The 15,360-nt window shown below is 42.5% G+C and overlaps 1 protein-coding gene across 3 annotated transcripts in view; it reads left to right on the forward strand.

The window, feature by feature from the left end:
• The first annotated feature begins 12,516 nt into the window (after window positions 1-12,516).
• Window positions 12,517-15,360, forward strand: part of CNTN6 (contactin 6) — a 350,488-nt gene continuing 347,644 nt past the window's right edge. The window contains exons 1-2 of one of the 3 annotated variants that reach the window (XM_053303087.1): window positions 12,517-12,531; window positions 13,230-13,546. The gene's annotated coding sequence lies outside the window, so the exon portion shown is untranslated. Of the gene's footprint in view, window positions 12,532-13,130; window positions 13,547-15,360 lie in introns of those variants that run through there. The other 2 variants (XM_053303088.1, XM_053303086.1) reach the window with 2 other exon arrangements.

Raw genomic sequence — 15,360 nt, forward strand, 5'->3', positions numbered from 1 at the left:
GTCTTTCTCATGTTCGTTTTTAGATTGTGAGCCATTGGGGGACAGGGATCCATCTTATTTATTTATTATTTCTCTGTGTAAACCACCCTGAGCCATTTTTGGAAGGGCGGTATAGAAATCGAATGAATGAATGAATGAATGAATGACTGTAGAAAAGGGCTGCACAACTTTGGCCCTACAGGAGTTCGACAGGAATTCCCACCATCCTTGACTATTGGCCACTGTTATGCAAAGTTGTGCAGCCTTCTGTTCAGGTAACAATATACAAAGAATGTATTGTGCTTACCACAGTCTCAGTGATGGAAGATGCAATTGCTTTTTCAGCTAGCTGATGGTGACCCATTTCAGGAGGGCATGCAGGCTTCCTCTGAAGAACTGGAGAACATTGCCACAATTGTCTTTAAGCTTTTATATTCATTTCTCTCATTGGACCCCAGGGTCTACATAGGCATAGGGTTCATTGGACAAGGGAGGGAAAATGTCCCTGGGCCCAGAGGGGACCACAAGCAAGGGACCCACATGTTTAATTCTTATTTCTCCAAATTTTGTCTGCCAAAATCATACCACCTTTTCACAGGACCACCACATATGATAAAATGTTCCCTTTTGCTTACATCTCCCCCTCCAACATTGAGCAATAGGGGTGTGCACGGAACTGTCTGGCCCAGTTTGGTCTGGCCCCCAGCAAAGCCCCCTTGTCCGTTCCGGTCCCGGACCGGTCCGCAAACTTTTTTTAAAAAAAATTAAATTAAAAGTAAGTACCTGTAGCCCCTTCAGGGGGCTTGTTTTAGCCGCAGGAGGCAGGGTCCATGAGGGTTCCCTCCCCCCTGCTGGCCTCCCTCATCACCACCGCAGACAGGTCAATGTAGCCATTTTGGCCCTTTCGGGCCTCCGTAAAGGCGAGCCGCTGTGCATGTGCAAATGCCCTCTGCCCTTCACGAACCCCCTCGGACCAAACTGAACCAGGGGGGTTCAAAGGCGGGCCGGACAGAACTGATCTGGTCTGGTTCGAGTGCAGTTTGCACTCGAACCAAACTGGGCCAGACGGTTCCGTGCACACCCCTACTTGGCAGTGCTCCACTAGCATATACACTGAACTGTATCACACTATGGACACTATTCCTAAGTGGCTCTGCAACCCTGACATTCCACATCAGGTCCTGGGCGCCGCTCAGGATTAAGTCCAAGTTCACTATCTTTCCATAGCCAACTGTTCTATGACAAAGTTTTGCATCATTCTCTTGATCCCAGCAGCTATGCAAGATATTCCACAATGTTGTGTGAGTTTGGCCAGTTTTGGCTTTCCTGCAGCTTACAACGTCTATGATCCATCTATTGCAATTTTGTGTTGTCTTGCATGGACAAGGGTTATCTACCAGGTCCAAAGTTGGGCATCTCACAGCACTCACTTTTCATTCCAAATTGTGTGTGTGTGTGTGTGTGTGTGTGTGTGTGTGTGTGTGTAGGTTACTTTGACTCCAGCACTGATTCTTGGGTTCTCAAAATGTTAGAAGGGTTGGCTAGGGTATACCCTTCTTAGCCTGATTCCCAGGTTCCTTTTTTTAACCACAGCTGGTTCATATTGTGTTGGCTCACTTTGACTCTATTTGTTCTTCTGAATTCAAGGTTTTACTGTTTAAGGTGGCTGTCCTGGTTGCATTCTTTGGAGAGTTGCTCATTGCCTCCAAGTGTGATGTTTTGGGTTGCACTTTTTGGGATGTGCAGTGCAAGGGGAGCATGGTAGTGCTTAAGATCAAAATATCCCAAATGTTTAAGAGGGGTAGGGGCTTCCAGCTTGTCTTGTCACAAGGACCAGTGTGGAATTTATTTATTTATTTATTTAGAATTTTTATACCCTGTGCCTCCAGTACACGATTGCTTGGGGCGGCTCACAAAATCAATAAGAGATATAGTGTAAAGGAAAAGAAAAGTTCAACTAGTAAAAAGACAAGGCTAAATCTACATTAAAATTTACAAATTTTAAAATTTTAAAATTAAAAGTTATTAATAAAAAGTTAAAAATTGAAAACTGAAAAACAAAAAAAAGTGTATAAACAACAGATAAAACATTTTAAAGCCTCTTTAAAAAGATGTTTTTTTAAAGTTGTCTTTTAAAAACATTGAGAGAGGGGGCATGGTGAAGCTTTTCAGGGAGGGTGTTCCAGAGATGAGGGGCCACAATTGAAAAGGGCCTGTCTCTCGTCCCCGCCAATTGGATCGCTGTTAGTGGTAGGGCCACGAGGAGGGCCTGAGATGCCGAGCGGAGGGCCCTGGCAGGTTCATATGGGCGAATGTGGTCCAATAGGTACCCTGGCCCCAAACTGTATATGGCTTTAAAGGGCAGGATGAGCACCTAGAATCCAACCCAGAAGTGGACTGGTAACCAATGAAACTGCCACAAGGAGGGTGTGACACTCATGAAGCGACTTGCACCCATGAACATCCTTGCAGCAGTGTTCTGGACCACCATCTTCAAGGGCAACCCCACATAGAGCGCATTGTGATAGTCCAGGTTTGAGCTTTATGCATGCTCTATGCACTTTGAGCTTTGACTAATTATGTCCAGACTAGGCGTGTCAAGGAAGGTGTTTTATAGGGATGTGCACAAATCAATCTTTTTGATTTGATTTTTGCCCAAAACAAATCACCCCTGATTTGTTTTGTGTCCAAATCTACCCCCCATCATCCTAGATTCGACTTGTATTTGCTGCAATTTGATTTGGATTCTGATCTATTTGGACCACTTAACAAGGTCCTAGGGGCACCAAATTTGGGTGATGGTCCCCATGGGTGTCACCTACCACCCAGATTTCAAAGCAGTGGGACACTTGGTTGACATTTAATATTTTTTTTAAGTTTTTACTGATTTTGAACATTTCTGCCATAGGAAACAATGGTGATTTAACGTTGCCATATCCTAAACCTAACACAGATCTCCAGCTTTCATTAAAAAAAAAAAAAAAGCTCTAGCCCTTGTAGAAGTGGAGTTATGGAGCAAAATGAGAAGTCATTATTTTTCAAGAGTTTGTATCCTTTGGTATATAAAAAACTTTCCTCATAATGAATCCCTATAAGGATTCATTGCACACTTCCATTTCTTCTGTTCATTTTGACTATCATTGGACAGTGGCAACTGGCCACGTGACAACTACAACCGCACCCCCACCTGCAAGGCAGTGGGGTACTCATTTTAATTTTTAGGAATATTGAGATTCTTTGGGGTCTAATAGCTTTTCCTCATAATAAATCCCTGTGAGGATTCATTATACGCCTTCATTTCTTCTGTTCATTTTGACTACATCTGGACAGTGCCAACTGTCAACTGCCATGTGTCAACTACACCCCACCGCCACACACACACACTGGGGTACTCAGTTTATTTTTTTAGGTATTTTTGAAGTGTTTAGATTCTTTTGTGTCTTCATTACACACCTTCATTTCTTCTGTTCATTTTGACCCCATTGCTTTGCAGTTGGGGGTGGGGAATTAGTGGCATCACATGTTCCAACTACTCCACAAGCCACTGGGTAATCAGTTTATATTTTAGGAATTTTTGAGGTGTTTAGACTCTTTGGTGTGTAATGAACCCTCATAGGGATTCATTATGAGGAAAGGTTATTAGACACCAAAGAGCCTAAACACCTGAAAAAAATCCTAGAACATAAACTGAGTAGTACCCCACTGCCTTGCAGGTGGGAGTGGGGTGTAGTTGGTACATGGCAGTTTACAGTTGGCACTGTCGAAAAGACAGTCAACATGAATAGAAGAAATAAAGGTGTGTAATGAATCCTCATAGGGATTCATTGAGGGGAAGTTATTATACACCAAAGAATCCAAACACTTGAAAAATAGTGACCCCACATTTTGCTCCATAACTCCACTTGTATAAGGGCTAGAGCTTAGCATTTTTTTTAAAATGAAAGCCGGGAATCTGGCGAAATTAATAGGAGGGATCCGAATCTTGAATCGGTCTGAATCAAGTCAGGCACAATTCGATTTGGACCCGAATCTAACCAATGGAACACAGAGATGATTTGTTTTGTCTCCAAATCACCCAAATCAGCTAGATTCAGGTACAAATTGATTTGTACCCGAATCAATTTGCACATCCCTATTGTTTTATTGCGACACTTGGATGCTTCCTCCCTTACTTGGTTTTATGTCTCGTCCATGAATAGGACAGCTATTGTCAAGGAGGGTCTTCAGCCTGATGATTACGGCACCTATTCCTTTAGAATGGGGGGGGGGGCGTCAATGGCAGCTGTTTCTGGCCTTTCTGAGGAGAGGATATACATGGTTGGTCATTTGTGTTCTGCAGCGTGTCACAATATGTTTGATGATTCAGACCATGAGGCTCAGCTCTCGTGTATTTAGGGTGTATATATGTAACACTTTGTTACTTTTTCAGATAAGCTGATCATGGTTTTACCTGTCTGCATTCTCATAGGAACATAGGAACATAGGAAACTGCCATATACTAGTCAGACCATTGGTCTATCTAGCTCAGTATTGTCTTCACAGACTGGCAGCGGCTTCTCCAAGGTTGCAGGCAGGAATCTCTCTCAGGCCTATCTTGGAGATGCCAGGGAGAGAACTTGAAACCTTCTGCTCTTCCCAGAGCGGCTTCATCCCCTGAGGGGAATCTCTTGCAGTGTTCACACATCAAGCCTCCCATTCAGATGCAACCAGGGCATACTCTGCTTAGCTATGGGGACAAGCCATGCTTGCTACCACAAGACCATCTCTCCTCTCCTCTCATCTGAGGCCACAGCTTTATATTCTGGGCAAGTAGCAGGGTACCTGCACTGGCAGCCAGCATTGTCACCCAGCTAAGTTGCAGTGGCAACTTAGTGTTGAAGTTTTACCTTTTACCATTATTGGACGCATATGTTATCTCGCACCAGCCACCACACATCCTGGTTCTCCACCTGGGAGGCAATGATCTTGGCTCGTTGAAGGAAAAGGCTCTGATTTTACAGGCAGTGGCCGGTTTTAGAGCATGGTTGGCCCATTGGCCAGGTTTGTTAATAGTTTGTTCTAACTTGTTCCCTTGATAGGAATGGAGGGGTGCTTGACCCAAAGGGCATAGACAAGGCACATAAAAAAGTTAACCATGAGGTAGGGCAAGCTCTTTTGGCCTTAGAGGGTGGGTTCATTCCTCACCCTATGAATACACATCAATGTGCTTCTCTTTATTGGACATTTGGTGTGCATTTGTCAGATTCTGGGAATGATTGTTTCCTCAGGGATTTGAATCAGAGCATCCGTGAGATTATACCTGGGTGGGGTAAGGTACGCTAAACTGAGGTTTGCTCTCCTTTGTGACAGGAGAATGCAGGCTCAGGTAGGTGGATTTTCCTATTGCTGTTTGGCTGGAGGCATCCTTCTGGTGAGAGATGATATCCACTGAACAACTTTTCAGGGTTTTGCAGCCCGGAAGGTTGAAGATGGAACCCTTTGAGGTGTTTCTCGACTCATCCACCCAGAGTTCTGAGGGTTGTGTGCAGATGAGAAGGTTAACCTTCCTTCAACGTGGGATATTATGTGGTTGGGAGGAAGACAGGAAATCGATTCCTGTTAACCTCCATGCCCAGCCAATTCACCCAGCTGTGGGCACAGTCCTCATTAGAGGGATGCATTCCAGTGGGGCATAGGCCTGCACTCTTGTTAGTAAGTTAGTATTGTTCATGTTTATATATATTAAGTAAATAAAATGTGGGCCTAGTTAAATTCCATATAAGTGTGTTGTGTCTTCCTTGGCGTCTGGGTGCAATATGCATACCCCTGATTGGCTATTCCCCTTCTGCTCACGGGCCCACTTCATGACAAATCTTGTAGTTTTCCCAAATTTGTCCAAATGTCTTTGTTTTTCTGTGTCCACCTGGAAATCCGCCTCCCCTCCTGTCTATGTTGTAAGGCTTAATACTTCTTGAGCAATGACTACCTGCCAGACAGTATTGAGACATCAGTGTCTGTGATTAACAATGACAGTAAGCTGAACAAAAGGGAAGGGCTCGGCCTATACGCTCTTTTGCAGTCTGAAACTTTGGTCAAGCTATGCTAATTTCTTACAAGTATTCATTAATACCATTACAGAATTTTGCCCCTTATCAATATGTTCTATACTATGTTCCCAAGTTCCTAACAGAATGAATGTGGAATCTATACAATGATCATATAGATTCCTGTGTTTGGCAGGTTGAAGGGTTAATCTTTGGCTCCAAGTGTGCTGAAACTAACCAGAAAGAGGTTGTACTTTCTTTTTTTTTCCCGAACAAAAAATATAATATCAACATGGATAAACACAGTGGGCTAGTTCAAACAGTACCATTCCTGCCCATGAAATTAAGAAGGGGATCCACTGAAAGCTGATGTTCTCTACAAACATCTCAACATCCTCTCAGTATGTTCTTTTATTACATGGAGGAGAGGCTGTTCATCTGAATGGCTCATTTTAATGAGCCCCAAATACAAGTTTAGACAAGCATTTGGAGCTCATGTAGAGGAAACATTCAGATTAAGAGTCTCTACATAATAAAAGAACGTGCCAGGAGGGGCTCTCTGAGGACATCCTGATGGATGTAGGCTTGGCATATCCCCTTCCTACTCATGTGGGTCAGTGAGATATTGTCCAAAGTGCCCCAAATATCCATTTTCCCCACATAGAAATTGCCCCAATATTTTGCAAACTCAAATATGTCATTGAGTACCTCCATGTCAAGTTTAGTGTTGATTAATCATTTTATTTGAAAGAGATATATGCGCCGCATAATATTACCTATGCAACTCAATCTTAAATATTCATGCATGGTCATGAATACTGATACTAACCTTCCTCACAAGTTTCATTTCTTCCTTTGAAATGCACTACAGAATTCAGAAAGATGTTAGAGTAAAACTTAAAAGTACTGTCACAGAAACCAGGATGGCGATATATATAGATTGAGACAAGAGAAGCCAGACAGAAAACAGGGACTTTTCATGACTTTAAATGTATCCCACTTGATCAAAACTGCAGCTAAGGAAGAGTCTTACACAATCAAATGACCCCATTATTATTATTAGAAGTAACAGCAATTGTCATTTATACAATACTTTTAAAAGCTGATCCTCCAAACAGCCCTATAAAATAGGGCTGTTGTGAGGATCAGCAAGATCCTTGCTGTTCCTCACTAGTGCAGCATTAATCTGGATGCCAGCCTTAGTCTTTATCAGCAAGATAAAGACTAAGGCTGACATCCAGATTAATGCTGCACTAGTGCAAATGTGTTGCATTGGTGCAAGTATGATGTGCTAGCTAATTCTGCTAAATCAGGAGCTTGCAGTCTAGACTAGTGTTGCACTGGTGGAACAGAATGCACTTGCACAATCGGTGCTGCACCTCCCAATTTGGAACCTCTTCCTTCGTCCATATAAGTTGCAGGAAATGATGCTGCTATCCTTGTTTTACAGGTGTGATGCTTGCACGAGCAATCTGAGAGCACAGCTGACTGAGCAATTTTGAGCATCCACTCAACTGTGTGACCTTTTTGTGCATATGTATTATTGTTTGTTGTATGAGTGCAGGGTTTGTCCAGATGTAGTCACTGTCAGCAAGAAAACAACCAATCGCTCCCTAATGCACACCCTTTATAGACAGATACCATTTGGATAGGAGAGATTGTTTTGCCGATGGTCCTCAGGTGAATGTCCAGCCAAAGTGAGATTTGCACTTAGATGTTCCAGACTCTTGGCATTTTCAGCAAAGAGGTGAGATGTGGAGGTGGGAATATCAAGATGCCGCTTGGATATGGCTGTTGAAGTCTGCAGACCCATACCAGTGCCACAGTATTCCCACAAAAATAGAAATGGTGACCACCCTTCTCATGGGAGTGTAAAGCAGGATTATATCCTGAAGAACTTGAAAGACTGACTTATAATTGTGGACATGCATGACCTATATTGGGGCAAGATAGCACAGGTGAGGGGGAAGTCCTGTGTGTTCAAACGGATTGAAGGGGGAGAAACCAAATGGTGAAATAACCTCATCACCTCTGATCTGAGACTTTCATTCTCCCTCGTACCCATCTATCTCTGGGCAGATTAAAAAGGCTTTGCATTTCCTGTGCCTCTCTAATGTCACTATAAAACTAACATTGACTTGCATGCACATCCAATTTTTAAATGTTTCTCTTACACTTTCTGCCATACGTTGACAACATTCAAACATGAACAAGTGCATGAGAAGTGCAGGAGGCTTTTTAAAGTGAAAAACGCTTTATATGCAGATTCATTTTGTTTTGTTGAAAAATCTTACTCACTCTTTAGCAGAACATTATATCTCAGAGGTTAAAGTGTCTTATTGATATGTACTGTGATGGGTGACAGTTATGGTACAGTAAAGAGAGAGAGAGAGCATTAAAAAAAAAATCCAGCCCATTGCAAGCTTAGAATTAGATATGGCCTTCCACCAGATCTTGAGGTGTTGGCATTTACAAAGCATTTTCTATGTCATATTCTGGTCTAGGGTGAAAATTTGAGAACCCCACACCCAATTCTACAAGTTGTATACAATTCTACAAGTTGTATACAACACACATACTTTATGCTCATGACTAGAATAAATCCACTCTGCTTACATAATATAAAAATATTTCATGTGTTCTATTTACCAGCATGTAATTTGGGGTCTGAAAGGCATCTCTTGTTGCTTGTGTTGCATTTCTTCTCCATATCTTATTGTTCAGGCAAGCATGCAATTAATCCTATTACAAACTAATGGATTTACATTGGGATTACATTAAAATGTTTACTGAGCCAAAGGGTTCGAAATAGTGCCTTTCTTTTGGCACAAGTGCTCTCTAAACTGCTATTTTCTGCTTCCATCCTCTGTGAATACAAATTACTTCCTTTGTATAAGAAGGGCATCTTTTTGCCTTGGCCAGACATCACCTTCCATTTTGGTGGAGCAGAACGATGCCAGGCACGAAAGTCTACTGCCAGGCACGAAAGTCTACTGTCAGTATGTCGGCATTTTATTTCTTCATATTTCTTCATACATTGAATTCATTTTTTTTAACCTATTCTAGCCCTGAAGACTATAGACAAATAAAAATATTTAGAACAGCCATACTTCCCTTGATGCCTCATATTTCAAGGATATATTTGCTTCCACTCATTATAGGAAAGGAGGAGTTGGCCAAGCTGTCTTGTGTATTGTAGTAGCTGTCTTGTTCATTGGCAAAGGGAGAACAGGAGCACACCTATTTAAGTTACACATGCTTCAGCACAGGCCTCTTTGCAGTCAGCCAGAAGCCCAGCTGCCCACTCAGTTGTCATCAGGGTAGGACCAGCTGGCCATCTCTCAGGGCCAAGTAGGAAATGTTTTGGTTCCCATGATCAGATTGTCAAATGTTTTGGTTCCCATGATCAGATGAGCATTTGGGAACTTTTTTCCCACCTATTCTGCTCTGATCAGTAGTCAAGTGATTGCTACATTAACTCCTCATGTAAGGTGAAACTCGGAAAATTAGAATATCGTGCAAAAGTCCATTAATTTCAGTAATGCAAATTAAAAGGTGAAACTGATATATGAGACAGACACATTACATGCAAAGCGAGATAAGTCAAGCCTTAATTTGTTATAATTGTGATGATCATGGCGTACAGCTCATGAAAACCCCAAATCCACAATCTCAGAAAATTAAAATATTACATGGAACCAAGAAGACAAGGATTGAAGAATAGAACAATATCGGACCTCTGAAAAGTATAAGCATGCATATGTATTCAGTACTTGGTTTGGGCCCCTTTTGCAGCAATTACTGCCTCAATGCGGCGTGGCATGGATGCTATCAGCCTGTGGCACTGATGAGGTATTATGGAAGACCAGGATGCTTCATTAGCGGCCTTCAGCAATTCTGCATTGTTTAGTCTCATGTCTCTCATCCTTCTCTTGGCAATGCCCCATAGATTCTCTATGGGGTCAGGTCAGGCGAGTTTGCTGGCCAATCGAGCACAGTACACTGTATACTTTTGTGACTTATCTCGCTTTGCATGTAATGCGTCTGTCTCATATATCAGTTTCACCTTTTAATTTGCATTACTGAAATTAATGGACTTTTGCACAATATTCTAATTTTCCGAGTTTCACCTGTATTTCAATAGGCTAGTCTTTGTTGGTCAGAACTGCAGGTTCGTTGAATGGGAAGAAGAGAAGCACAAGAGAATCGATGAGCTTGTTGAAGGAATGCTTGCCAGAACGTCCCTTATGAATGTTCACCTAGATGGGACCAAGTAGGCAAGTTGCCCTGTTTTATGGCTGCTTCTCTCACAAACACAAAGTAATCTTCTATAGATTTAATTAAGAGTCTATTCAGAAACAACTCCATTTTCTCCTTCTCCTTACCCTCCCTTTTCCTGTCAGACTCCACCCCCACACGCTCTACAGGATCTCAACTGGAACAAACTTCTAAACAACAAAACATACAAGATACTGGATAGAATACAACATTCCCCTCATTTAACCCATGTCAAGCAGCTGATTATGTCAGAAAGGTTCTTCAGCACACAGTTAAAATAAATAAGCTGAATATCAAATCTAAATAATCCGCTTCTCTGTGTCATTGTGATATTACTCATCCAAAGCAAATTGTATAAATTGTGTTCCTTGCCCTCACCTTGGTAGCATGTACTTGAACTTTAAGGGAGTGGAGTTGTTTTAGAAATGTTGCTGATCAGATTTAATAAAGCTGTGTCCAATCTGAATCCAATTGCTATGTTTTGAAAGTGTAAAGGCAATTAATAAGAAATATGAGCACATTAATTTTTTAAAAGAAATCAGTTAGTACATCATAATGAACATAATCATCTGATTCTTCCCAGCCATGAAATGCTTTCCAACATGAAAAGGCCTCTCATATCATTTCCAGGAAGATTGTCAGGCTCGGCTTTGTCAAATTTCATGAAATGAATTCTATAGTGGGGCAACTGTCATTGACAAGAGCTACATGCAGCCTTCATTGTCTGAGTTTGCTGCAAGTAGAAAGTCAATATTAACTGTGCACAGAGACCAGGATTGGACATAGGGTGGTCTTTAGGGCCCAAAATGCATACATGTAGACTGTGAGGCTATTCCCACGATCATCCGAAATTGGGCTAGGGGAGCCTAGCCCAATTTCGGATGATCGTGGGAGCCACCGGGCTCACAGCCGAGCCCAGTTGCCTCCCGGCGGTTAACCGGCCCAAATACCCCTCCCCTTAAACCGGGTTTGTGGAGCGAGCACTCCACAAACCTGATTTTCTGATCGTGCGTAGCCGCGGCGCGAGTACATGCCGTAGCTACTCATGAGTAGACCCCAGGAGGGAAGGCAAAAAGCCGCCTCCTGGCTCTGGGGGTCTCTCCAGTATGCCCTGCACACTCGCGCAGGGCATACTGGAGCATCCAGAGGCTGCATGGCCCCGAACTCCCCAGCCCCCACTGGCTCCATCATGGAGCCAGCAATCGTGTGAGTGGCTGCCCAGATGTATGCAGCTTGGGCCCGATCTGGCCTCCCAGGGTTCCTGCCCTGCTCGTGTGCGGGGAGAGCAGGCTTAGGCCGCTCTCCCTGCTTAGCTCCCCAAACTGGGTCTCACTGATCCTGAGACCCGGCTCACTATTTAGAGACTCTTGCTCTTAAAATAAGGCAGGGTCTACACACTTTTGTAACTACAAGAACAATCTAAAGGGTGTTTTATCTTTCTATTTAACCCTATAAGTCCCAGTCAATATCACTGCTGATACCTGAGATTGTGGAATGTGCTCCCTGCTGAGATACGATCCTCCACATCTCTGGCAGTTTTTGAAGAATATGTGGAAACCCATCTTTTCGTCCAAGCCTTCTCAGCTTACTAATTTTTTAGGTTTTAATTTCTGGTTTATTTTTAAATTTTTTAATTGTTTTTAGTTTTTGTATATATGTTTTTAACTTGTTTCATGCTATTGTTAACCGCCCAAAGACAAAAGTTTGGGGTGGTGTACAAATTTGATGAAAAATAAATAAATATTTCATCCAAACAGCGCTAGAGTTTATGACACAAATGTGGAAGGTCCTGCTCAAGTAAAGATATATAGGTATTTCAAGGTAAGCAAAATGAAAGTTCACAAGATTGGCAAAGAGGTCATTCTCACAACCAGCCCTACTTGGGTAGGGCAGTGTAGCCTGGGTAGGGAAGGTTGTGAGAAGCTCCAGGATTGCTCCTGATTCTGGCATTCCTCCCCCAGATAGCCCTGGTTTTCTATGCAGGCTAAAAGTGAGGTAGGAGGGCATGCATGTGCTTCTACCAACATCTAGGTCATGTGGCCACCTGGGCTGCCAGTAACCATATGCACCATAGAGCTGGGGCAGGGAGTGGCCCAGCAGCTGAGAGATATCACAATGCACACTGCTCATATGAGATATCTGGCAGCTGGGCTTCCTTCTACCATCTCTCCTTTGACTCACTGCTCACCACTCCACCTCTGGGCATGAGGGCAGCAGAGTCCTCTTTGGGCCCTGGATTGGGTGGGAGAAGGTAGGTAGCGTCCTGCCTTTCCCCCCAGTCCTCCCCAATCCTAGACACTAAGGTCTTATGAATGATATTGAAGTGTTTTGGGGTGGTTTCACAAACATTTACAATTGTTATCTTGTCACCAGACAAAGTTTTATTGCTTCTCCACTTTTGAGAACCCAAGGAGTATAATCAGGCAAGGAATGGCAAGGTATCCCCCCACCCCTCTTTAAAGAATTAGGATCTCCTAATATGACTTATTATTATCATATATTTTTAAAAGAGAAGAATCTCTCTCTCTCTCTCTCTCTCTCTCTCTCTCTCTCTCACACACACACACACACACACACACACACACACCCCCCCCACAGTTGGGTTAATTGGTTCAATATTTAATGAGAGTTAGCTGGGCTAGAACATCATCCCACTTGGGATGACTGACTGACATGCCTAATCTTATATAGTGATGATTGGTACAATTGTAAGAAGAGGGACTAAATGGAATTCTTATTATTCCTGTTTTAAATCTAATACATTGGTTAGTGACCCAGATTTGAAGAAGCAAAGGGGCTTTTAATACCTGGAAAGAGCTCACATCTGTATAGGGGGAAAAATGGCAAGAGAACATTTAATCTATCATGCTGAGGGTGTGACAGCTTTGCACTCTCTCACTTGCTCATTCACTCTGTTCCTGTCTCATTCTGTTCTTGCATTGCATGTAGGAAGCCAAGTACAGAACTAATTTGAAAATGTGCAAGATTTCTGGATATCTACAGTCCACAGTATAGCTGCTTTTTTGTGCATGTGCACTAATTGTGTGGGTTCATGCCGTGAATGCGGTGGGGAAAGCCGTGCATTTCACAGCTAATCCCAGAGAAGAGACACGGAATACTCAGCGGATAAAAGGCTTGTCGTCCCAGCTGGGGAAAGAGTTCCATTATCTCCCAGCTGCATAGACATTCTGCACGGTTTGGTTTTGCCTGGATGAGGCTCGTCAAGAGCATGTAACAGTTCTGCAGACATTGGACTGTTAAGATCTGTAAGTACAAACCTGGGCTGTCTGTTGCAATGTGAATAATTCTGGGGAGGAGGAAACTGCATTTTCTTTCGTCTCCCCCTACCCCAGTAGCAATTTGCATTCACATAGGAGATTTAGAGAATAAAGGAAACTCCCTGTGTCTCTGTTGATGCTTTATCTCTAGGAATTGTTGATGCTCAATATTTTTACAAATTTCTCTGTGTCTTTGTCTGTGTGTATCTTATGTACTGTATTGCATCTGTGTTTATGTGAAAGCAAAACACTACAAGAAACAGTGTTACTATCCAGACGGTAAGACAGGCGCATTTCTTAATCTCTTCCGACAGCTCTTTTGTGTATGTGTATGCTGCAGTTAATGGGCAATACAGAGGATGACAGTGCTAATTTGCGTACTTCCACATGGCTTTGCACTGCATGTTAAAATGGCAAGTAAGATCATGGGAGGCTTACCCCATTTCCCAATGAACACCTTTTCTAGGTGATGTCAGTGAGTTTTGAGAAGGAAGTTTCTCCAGGAAGGGAGTGGTGTGTATGTGTGTGTTTTTAATCAGAGAAATGTTACTTTATGGTGCACTAAACTTCTAGTTTTTCATTCAGAGATCAGCCAGCGAATCACAGTTGCATTTTTATCATTTCATTTGTCTAATATAAGCTATGAGGATCCTGTTGTTGTATGGTTTGAAAAGTTTGGAAAGCATATATAGTTTAAGAAAGTCTTGCTAAAGAATTGTGCAAAAAGTTGTTATACCGCTTTTCAACAGAAAAATTCACAAAGCGGTTTACCCAGAAAAGATGGTTCTCTGTCCCCAAAGGGCTCACAATCTAAAAAGAAGCACAAGGTAGCTACCAGGAACAGCCACTGGTTTAATGTTGTGCTGGGGCTGAACAGGGACAGTTGGTCTCTCCTTGCTACATATAAGAGAACCACCACTTTAAAAGGCACCTATTTGCCCAGTTGGCAGGGTGTTAACAAACATATGAACATAAAAAGTTGCCATATACCAAGTCAGCCCATTTGTCCATCTAGCTCAGTGCTGTATTGTCTACACAGACTGGCAGTGCCTTCTCCAAGGTTACAGACAGGAATCTCTCCCAGACCTATCTAGGGATGATAACCTTCCTTGATGCCCCTCCTATCTGGAGATGATGCTCCATCCCCTGAGGGGAATATTTTATGGTACTCACATGTGTAGTCTCCCATTCAAATGCAAACCAGGGCAGGGCCTGCTTAGCAAAGGGGACAATTTGTGCTTGCTACCACAAGACCAGCTCTCCTCCCATGGTACAAAAAATGTACCTGATGGAGGAGTTTTGCTTGTTTGTTTTTAAGACTTTTGTGGTTTTAGACATTTGCTGCACCTTTCAATAGACTCACTTTTCAAATGCAACATTTAGTGCATAATATCTTATTGTATAGTAGAAGGGGTGTAATATGTGAACTGTCATATTTCTTGCCAAAAGCAATTCAGTGGTCCTGTACACTGATATAATCACATTGAATTCACACTTGCTGCATTAGCAACGGCTGATGTGTTTCCTACCAGTCTCTTTCTTCTAGTGCATAACTATATTTAACTTTCAGATAAGAGGCTTTAAAGTTGTGACCTGGAAGCAGAGGTGCACAGATGGACTTTTGGAGGGTGTGTGTGTGTGTGTGTTTTGTTGCAGCTGGATTTACTATATATTTTTACAAGTGACAACTTCATATTAAGACTTACATTGCAGGGGAAAAAACCCCTGTTTATTATATTTTATTTTTAAGTGTGCCAGGAGAAATGAGTAACTGGTCAATTTGCTATGTTCTCAAGGATTCT

The sequence above is a fragment of the Hemicordylus capensis genome, chromosome 2 (genome assembly GCF_027244095.1).
Source record: "Hemicordylus capensis ecotype Gifberg chromosome 2, rHemCap1.1.pri, whole genome shotgun sequence".
NCBI classification, from domain to species: domain Eukaryota; kingdom Metazoa; phylum Chordata; class Lepidosauria; order Squamata; family Cordylidae; genus Hemicordylus; species Hemicordylus capensis.